Source organism: Podarcis melisellensis, assembly GCF_964234715.1.
Source record: "Podarcis melisellensis genome assembly, chromosome: 7".
NCBI lineage: Eukaryota > Metazoa > Chordata > Lepidosauria > Squamata > Lacertidae > Podarcis > Podarcis melisellensis.
In genome coordinates this window covers 47,201,127-47,210,503 of record NC_138539.1, presented here as the reverse complement: position 1 = coordinate 47,210,503, position 9,377 = coordinate 47,201,127, and the positions used below count along the sequence as shown (strand labels likewise).

The 9,377-nt window shown below is 39.5% G+C and overlaps 1 long non-coding RNA gene across 1 annotated transcript; it reads left to right on the top strand.

Annotated features, from left to right (window-relative positions):
* The first annotated feature begins 208 nt into the window (after positions 1-208).
* LOC309373720 lies at positions 209-8,549 on the top strand. The gene is made up of 2 exons (XR_014170158.1): positions 209-310; positions 7,822-8,549. It is a non-coding gene; the product is annotated as an uncharacterized lncRNA (long non-coding RNA).
* Positions 8,550-9,377: the final 828 nt, after the last annotated feature.

The following is a 9,377-nucleotide window of genomic DNA, read 5'->3' as shown; positions in this document are numbered from 1 at the left end:
GGCCATGTTTTTTGTGGTTATGGTAATCACTGGATCTGTGATTTTCAGCATATACACTACCAGAGTGAGAAGGAGACACTTTATAACTTTATACTTTAAAAACTCTGCACCGCTCATGTCCATCCCTATGCTGTAGATAGTGTGGGATGAAAACATTCAAAATGCTAAGTAAAGGGTTAATGCTCACCAGGGCTATAGTTATGGCAGTTATTAACAGTCTTTTGTGTTGGAGCAGCTGAGCAGTACCCTCCCAGTATATGGGGATAAGACATCATTGTAACAAAACTCAGTTACGATTGGCTACCTAAAGGTTTATTCATCTTTAACAAATGTTATATTCAGATATATTCCCTGAACATATTGATCAATAAGTCAATAATGCACTGGGCACAGAAAGGTTGCATTAAAATTGATCTGCTGGTAAAGAGCAAACTACTAATTAATATATAGCTATAGCTACTACTAATAAATCCTATAAAAATGTCATGGGTGATTCATGGCTTATGTAGACATTAATAAATTATTGACTCATAGCATGTTCTTGGCTTCTGAAGATGTTTGAAATTTGGAAAATAGATCTGGTTGAATATATCATATATTATAAAAAATAAAAATAAGCAAAAGTATATAAGCCTTGAATATGCAAGCCCAGTACAAGGCAAAGTTGAATGTGCTTAAATTCACTGAAATTAATAGGTCTGTACATTCTAAATCAGTCCTGTATTATGACCACTTTCTATCTCCCTTTTCACTGAAAAAAAGAACATTAGATACTAGCAGGAGATCCTCTGAGACATCACATCTGTCTGTGAACCCTGCATCAAACTTTTCCTCAAAGTAAATTGTGGATGTTTAATCCCTGCTGAGTCAGTCTGAGACAATTGCAATAAATCTGCTGTCATAGATAAGAATGGATCATAATAAGATCATAATATGCCCAATGTTAACTTGACATACAATAGGGAAAAGCACACTCCAGGAACATAATGAAAATATATGTATCCTGCAATCTAAGATGGGCTGCTCCAGTGTATAGTTCACTGTGGATGCATGACTAAGGCAGATTAATCTTGATGTAGGAAAATGTAACCTTCAGAAAACCACGAGTGCTGAAGAAAAGAAATGATCAGGCCAGTTTAAAACTAGACGGTGTTAATTTTTTTACAACTCGCAAGCTTCAAAAGAAACTTGCTTCCTTTCAATGATAAAAGTGCTTTCTCCATCAATATAATTATTTGTGATGCCAATAAAAGGTTTGATGATGATGATGATATAATTATTTCCTGCATGTTTGTGCCGCCCCTCCCAGTCCAGTAGTATGCAAGGAGCATCCCCTTGGTGCAACTCCACACACCTGCCATAAACCTGTGAGAAAAGCCAGTTGTTTAGATCTCTTCTATGCCATTAATATGGTGGCCCAATGTTTGATCATATCAAAGCTGTAATGAAAAAGCAATAAATATTGGCAATAATTTATTGGTATTATTATTTTTGCTTGAAATAAGAAGCACAAATCATTACAACACAGAGTGCATTGCAATAATTCTGAGCCGAGCTAGAAATCCCACCACCAAGGCCACCTTAGCCTCAAATGACAGTGCTGGATCCAAGAGTATTCCCGAGCTGTAAAGCTTGCTCTTTCCATAAAAGTGTAAAGGTTTTCCAAGTTCTGCTGCACACACGATTCCTCTGCATGGGATTCAAAATAGCACTAAGTAGATTGCTCAGTCAGTGCAAGCATTTCTACTTTCCTGACAGAATTATCTCCTCTCCTCACCCTGATTGCTGTTCACCCAACTCTCCAGAGCTGATTTGTGGGGCATGGGGAGCACGTGGGAGGAGGAGGAGGAAGAAGAAGCCTCATTGTACTAGTGGAACATGCTGTGGTGGCTCTGCTAATGCAATTATTTAGTAGGCCTCTTTTCAGAATTCATTTTCAATTTGTTGGCCTACATCTAACCTATTACCACTTCCAAACACTTGTATAGCACCTCAGCTTCCTCTCCTGAGTCAGATGGAACAAAGAGACTAAGCTGGGTATCATCCACATATTGGTGACTCTTCACTCCAAAACTCCTAATGACAGCTCCCACCATTTTCATACAGAAGTTAAATAGTGTGGAGAACATGATTGGAACACTACAGGGAAGCTCTCATGTCATTGAACAGTGGTCTCCTATAATTACTTTCTGAAAACAGCTCTGGATGTAAGAGCAAAACCATTGAAATAAAGTGTCCCCAGTCCTCACCTCCATGAGCCACTCCAAAGGAGACCATGGTCTATGGTATAGAAAGTCAAGAAGAATGAACAGGCTCACAATCCCCATCTTTGTTCTGACAAATAATATTAACCTGGATAACCAAAGAAGTTTCAGTTCTATGACTGAACTTGAAGTGAACTGCCCTGAGACCTCCGGGTATAGGGCTGTATATAAACTATTATAATAATAATAATAATAATAATAATAATAATAATAATAATAATAATAATAATAATATGCAATCTCCTTCAAACATGCCTAAAGCTTGACCACCATCATCATTTTGAGGACCCTGCCAACAAGGGGATATTTGCTACTTGAAGCTACACACTTAGTTGGCTGCTTATCAGTCAGGAAGGAACTATATTGTGTTTGAAGAGAAGATGAGAAGAGAAGATGAAGTGAAATTATCCCAGACACCACTGTTGTTTCTGGTCAGTACATGCTCTTAACTATATTAGGTTCCATTTTTAATCTATTAAAAATGGCATAACAGAAAAGAGGTATTCTCCAACTCATATCAGTGGGGGTTTTTTTTGTTGTTGTTAGTATCCTGCATCTTTGCAATGCAAGAGATTTAACTCCCTCAGGTCCCCCCCCCCCTATATGTATGTGTATCTCTCCTATTTTTTGTGACTATGATAACACCCACAGTTTTTGCATTGCTTTTGGCAAAGTGGCCTACTTAGCAAATGCTTTAAAAGTTCTAGCTTTCCTAGTTTCTGTGTCATTTAATTTTATTACATTCTCAAATATTAAATAATCATAAATAATAAAGACTCTAGGTTGAGCTATGCCAGGAAGAATGTTTAAATTTGAGAACATAGTTTGGGGCCATAGTTTTCAGAACTTGAAGACCAAACTAGGGTGCCTCTAATATTTGACTGCTTTTAAAAAGCCTATTTTATAAATAATGTCATGGCCAATAATGCCATGCCTTGATTAATACTGCACAGAAACTACTTTAAGTTTGTGTGTGTGTGAATAATTTTACCACAGCCAATAGATAACCCATTTCCACCAATGTTTCCATGTTCCTGGTGAAAATCTTTCTTTGTTGATATGAAGCAGAGGAGTTGGCAGGCAATCACAGGAACACTAGAGCAGCTTTCTTTTTTTTAAGGAGGGTTATTGTCAATTTCTGGGATGCGGGTGGCGCTGTGGGTTAAACCACAGAGCCTAGGACATGCCAATCAGAAGGTCAGCGGTTCGAATCCCTGCGATGGGGTGAGATCCCGTTGCTCGGTCCCTGTTCCTGCCAACCTAGCAGTTCGAAAGCATGTCAAAGTGCAAGCAGATAAATACGGTAGGTACCGCTCTGGCAGGAAGGTAAATGGTGTTTCTGTGCGCTGCTCTGGTTCGCCAGAAGCGGCTTAGTCATGCTGGCCATATGACCCGGAAGCTGTACGCCGGCTCCCTTGGCCAATAAAGCAAGATGAGCGCTGCAACCCCAGAGTCAGTCACGACTGGACCTAATGGTCAGGGGTCCCTTTACCTTTTTATTGTCCATCTCTAGACTGCCTTCTTTGACGTCTATGTCTACAAAACATTACAAAGCATTGTAGATGTTGTGGGGGGAAGCACTTCCTCCCCTGCTTGATTATCAACTTATGTTTTCATGTCTGAAAACTCACCCATGGTTGCAAATTCAAGAGTAAATGTCTGAGACAAAATCTTCTTCAGAAATGAGTGAGAATGTTTTGGCTTGAACTTTAATTTTATATGTTCTTTGAGTCATGTTCTTTATTAGTGCAATTTATAATCTTCATTCTCACGGGTTACCCTATTTACACATGTTAACTAAATCCCCAATTAATAGTAGACATATTTTTCACAACTCCTGCTTATTTACAAAATCTTGTAAGGAAAGAGGAGGGAGATGGAATAGCAGCTGCTACTTTAAGGCATAAAATTAGACCAATCATTCTTATTTTGGAACACATAGCATTCCACATTTAGACTCTTGTGCAAAACAATATGCATGATGGTAATTCAGTAATTTTTAACTGAGCCACACATGTATGTTTCCAAGCTACACATGAGTCTCTGTGCAAGTCAGTAAGGCAGAACTGACTGAAATTCCAGAGAGTTAGATGCATGTAGATGGATTTTTGGTTAGTCATGACATTAAAGTTGGGAGGAACCAAAGCTCAGTCACAGAGCACATGATGTGTACAGAGAAGGTGCCATGTTCAGTCATGGCATTTCCAGATAGAAAGTCCAGTGGTGTCAATATGCAAGTCCTCTGCTTGAGACCCAAGCTATCTGCTGCTTCTTAGATGGTAAAGTAGCCTGACCTGCTATAAGGCAGCTTTCTATGTGTGGAAGATGCATTTGCACTCATGGCAGTTTTTGTCTAATAAAATAGGAGTAATCCCACCCTGTTCTCTTTCTAACCCATTTTGCTGATCAATCATATCTGAAGCTAAGTTGACTGTGAGGCCTTATTAAAATTCATGGAGTCACAGAAGGGTGCCAGGAAGTTCGGGGGTGGGGAGACCTTCGTCCCCTCCTCCCATGAATTACCATGTCTATCCTTATTTCCTTTCTAAAAAGTCCCTTGAAAGCACATGATTGTTGAAGCCATTATAAAAATAAGAGCCCTCATCATAACTTTGCAGTGATGAATAGTTTTCTGGTGTACAATTGAAATAACATGCATATATATCCACCCACATATATAATCATTTTTGATTATAGGCAAAATCAAGTGGACTCAAATTATAGAGCTATACAACCATGTGAATAACACAGCATTCATATCTTAAAGCAATTAAGAACTCACAACAAAAGCAGAAGTGGTGATGGAGACATAGAGAATACTTGGGCAAGATTTAAAAATATAGAATTGATGGATACAGGACTTCAATAGCATGCTTATCTAGGAAATTTCAGAAGCACAGCCTGACAAATGTCTCGATTATAGATAGAAAATGAACACATGAGTGCTGGCTTCAGAGAACAAAGATGCATGTCCTGCCTGGAACAATGAGGACATGGAACTAAATGGGAGATTGTCACTGAGGGAAAGACAGAAATCTAGGGAGCCAACCAGAAAGAGACACCTAAGATTCCAGTAGACAGCAAAAGGCGATACAAGTTGATGGTGATCGTGTTTTATACATTAAAAAAGATTAAAAGGAATGTAGAAGAACCTGCGTAGGCATGACCAGCAGGCTGGCAGGAAGAAGGATGGACTTGATCCTAGATGCATAGAAACCAGTATCTTTATAAGTGCGGTGTTGGGTTTTTTTGGTATATTATTTCTTACTCTTTAACCTGTTATAGTTTAACATAGCTTAATAACATTTGAACTATCAGTGTTTGATTCAGATGGTGGGAGAACTCCAGTGGCCAGGTATGCATTTTGAACAGGGTGGTAGAGTCCCTGTTTTATTTTTCATATTTATTTGCAGATTCATAAGCCACTTCATAACCCAAAGTTACCAAAGTGGTGTACAATAAACAGTTTAAAATAAAAAATAATACAAACTCAGTAAACAGAAGAACAATAAGAACATTTCAGAGGAAGCCTTCATAAACAAATATGTCTTTAATTAATGTGCTTGCTAATTTCAATTTGTAAGTCATTTCAGGAGCTCTTGGTGGGTGTTGAACGTTCAACTCATTTTTTGAACCAGCACAAGAATGAGTGCTAGTGCAAGGAGATTTCCCCCTCTCCTCCTCCCACTCACATCCTTCGCAACCCAAAATTCTGCTCTGGAAGATTGGGGGTTGGAAGAACCTGCCCAGGACAAATTTAGGGGACAGAGGGGAAGTAGAAGGGGAGAAGTTCCATCACACAAGGGGAAATACTTGCACTGACAGTACATTCACCTTAGTGCTATGCTGAATACAATCCATATTATAATACCCCACAAAAAAATCGCACACTGGAAATCTTTTTTTTAAAAAATGAATACTTTAATTCTTTAATATTTTGTACAGGCGCACAGATGGGCATTCAAGCATTCAGCATAGGCATATGTCCATATCAAAAACAGCAAAGTGATGTACTTGGGTAATAGTACACACACCGGAAATCTAACCAAAAATCCACTGGTCAAAATGTATCATAGTGAAACCAATTGCCGGTCTGGCTATGAATAAAACACCTCTCTGGCACTAAATTCTACAAGCTGACACTCATGCTGCAGGCCGTAGGTACTTCATAAAGCCTTTCCCTGACATCCTGATTATTGAATGTTATGCAAGGCAGCGGGGGGGGGGTAGGGGAAGGAGGGGAGAGAGAAGATGCATGATTAGAATAAGGTTGATTTTAATAGTAGCTTAATGCAGTAGGGAAGATGTAGTGCAGCAATAAAAATGTAAAATGTTAGAAAATAGGTTCCATAAACCTGGATTTATGCTATTTTTGTACATTTCAATTTTTCTTCAGCTCTGCAAATTGCAAGGGATGTTTAGATGGTAAAGGATAGGTTTCGTTAACAAACCCTGATGGAAGGAATTTGTCACTGAACTGAAACTGGCTCATTTATGTGGATTCCCCAAGATTAGTGGAGTAGATGGTATAAAGGCAACTCCTCATTTGCGTTCTGAGGCACTGCACATTTAAGTGAAGTCACGTATATTGGGAACACCGTTGAAAAAGCCTGAAAACACCCTCTAAACCTAAACTGTGACTGGAGAAACCATATATATATATATATATATATATATATATATATATATATATATGCTTTCGTAGAAAGTTCCTCCAAACTTCCTTTTCATGCCACTTCTGGGCTCACTGCAATGCGTACAGTTGTAGTTACACACAGTGGCGTAGCGTGGGGGGTGCAGGGGGGGCCCGGCCGCACCGGGCGCAACATCTGGGGGTTAGGGTTAGGGGCGCAAATCCACAGGTTAGGGGGCGCAAATCCACATGTTAGGGGGTGCAAATTAACTGCCTTGCCCCGGGTGCTGACAAGCCACGCTACACCACTGGTTACACATGCCTCGAACATGTGTAAATGGGGAGTTGCCTGTACAAAACAAATTTTGCTTGGGTTTCATGAATATCGAATTTAGACCCTGAAGTTATTGATCCTTTTCAGCAACTTAGACCTCCTAGAGCTGCTACTTTAGATTTTCTCCAAAAGAAATGTCCTTTCCCTCAAAAGAATATTTAATCAGTTGTGTCTCAGCATCTCAACATCTCAGTATCTAAAATAAATAGGAAATTATTGGATTAATGAGGGTCAGAACCTTATTAAGCATAACATAGATCTGCACAGATACTAAGAGCCAGGAGGGACCTGCCTATTTTGACCTTCCCCTAACACTTGCATAATTTAAGGTACCATGGTTAAATGTTCTTGCTAACGTGCCACAGCTTGTCCAGCCTGCAGAAAAGAGTTTCTAACATTGCTGCAAAGCCTGGAACTGCTCAGTGTTCTGACTCAGGGCCAGGCTAGAAACAATGCCGCTGTTTAGAATAACAATTGGAGGCATGCTGGGGCAGGGCGAACGGGAATGGATTGGTTTGGACTAGGAATGGAAGGATCTATCCATCTTGTTTCCGTCCACTTCTCATTTTTCAAATCTTAAATTTCTACAGCCACATATAGCTTGTGAAACATAGACCAGTTATAAACGCCATCTCCAACTTCTCAAAAGATTCCATCAACGGTGTCTCCGAAAAATCTTACACATCACTTGGGAAGACAGGCGAACTAATATCAGTGTACTGGATGAAGCAAAGATCACCAGTGTTGAAGCAATGATTCTCCAACATCAAATTTGTTGGACTGATCATGTTGTGTGGATGCCTGGTGATCTTCTTCCAAAGCAACTACTCTATTCCGAACTTAAAAATGGAAAGTGTGGTGGTCAACAAAAGAGGTTTAAAGACTGTCTCAAGGAAAATCTTTAAAAATGTAGTATAAACACCGACAGCTGGGAAACACTGGCCTGCGAGCGCTCCAGTTGGAGAACAGCCTTTACCAAAGGTGTCATGGACTTTGAAGACACTCAAACTCAGAAGGCAAGGGAGAAACCTGCTAAGAGGAAGGCACGCTTGGCAAATCCACACTGTGATCAACTCCCACCCAGGAACCAATGTCCCCACTGTGGAAGGACGTTTGGATCCAGAATTGGCCTCCACAGTCACTTACAGACTCATTGTTAAAACCGTGTTTATGGAAGACAATCTTACTCGGCTATGTGTGATCGCCAAAGACGAAGAAGAAATATTTGGAGGGGGGGAATCTTCATGGAAATTCTTCAGCATTTTAGTGTGAATTTCTCCTAATAAACCTATTTTTGCATGCAGTTTTGATTAATGTACACATTTTTGCAAACAATTTGTCCTTATATAATGCATTTTAGTAGGTAATTTTCAGCAATATATTCGTTATGATGTACATTTCCTCCTAATTTATTAATTTTTGTAAACATTGTTAAGTTGGAGAACTTCAAAATGAATTTTGAAGGATAGTTGTGTCTCAGTTCTCATATTGTTTCAGAAAATGTGGATTTGATGGATTTGGCTTCATAAGCAAACTGAATGGAATCCCTTCCACCATCCCAAATTAAGACTGAGACCTTGGCCTGAAGGAAGTGGGGCTTTGACCCATGATCTTCTGCTAAGGCTCCATGACAAATCCCCTTATACTTGCTATTGCAGTGAATGGGACCTCTTTTTAAAAAAATGCTAACTGAGTGAATGGAGTCTCGTCTTTGGCTCCTAGTGCTTAGAGAGCAATAAGGAACAGGAGATTGTTTATTGTAAAACAATTCATATGTAATTCTTATTGCTTAAATAATAGGGCTATCATACAGGAGTGGCCATAGTTTGGAAGGCACACTATGAAGACTTGTATAGAAGAATATAGATCCATGATTTGGTGTGAGGCCAAATCTACTACAGTGAGTAGGGAAGGCTAAACATTGGCAAGGTACTGCCATGGTAAATGTTGGCATCTGATAAACCTGCTTAGTAATTCTATTCCTTTAAAAATGCTATTAGCAGAGAAGTGTTAGAGAGTCTGTTGAGACTGATGCCCTTAACAACCACACATGATGAGATATCTTGGCTGTTAGCACTGCTTTCAGTGAAGGCCTTGCCTGCCCACATATTGGTTGGGCAATTTGTCCAGTGGACACATGCCAGAC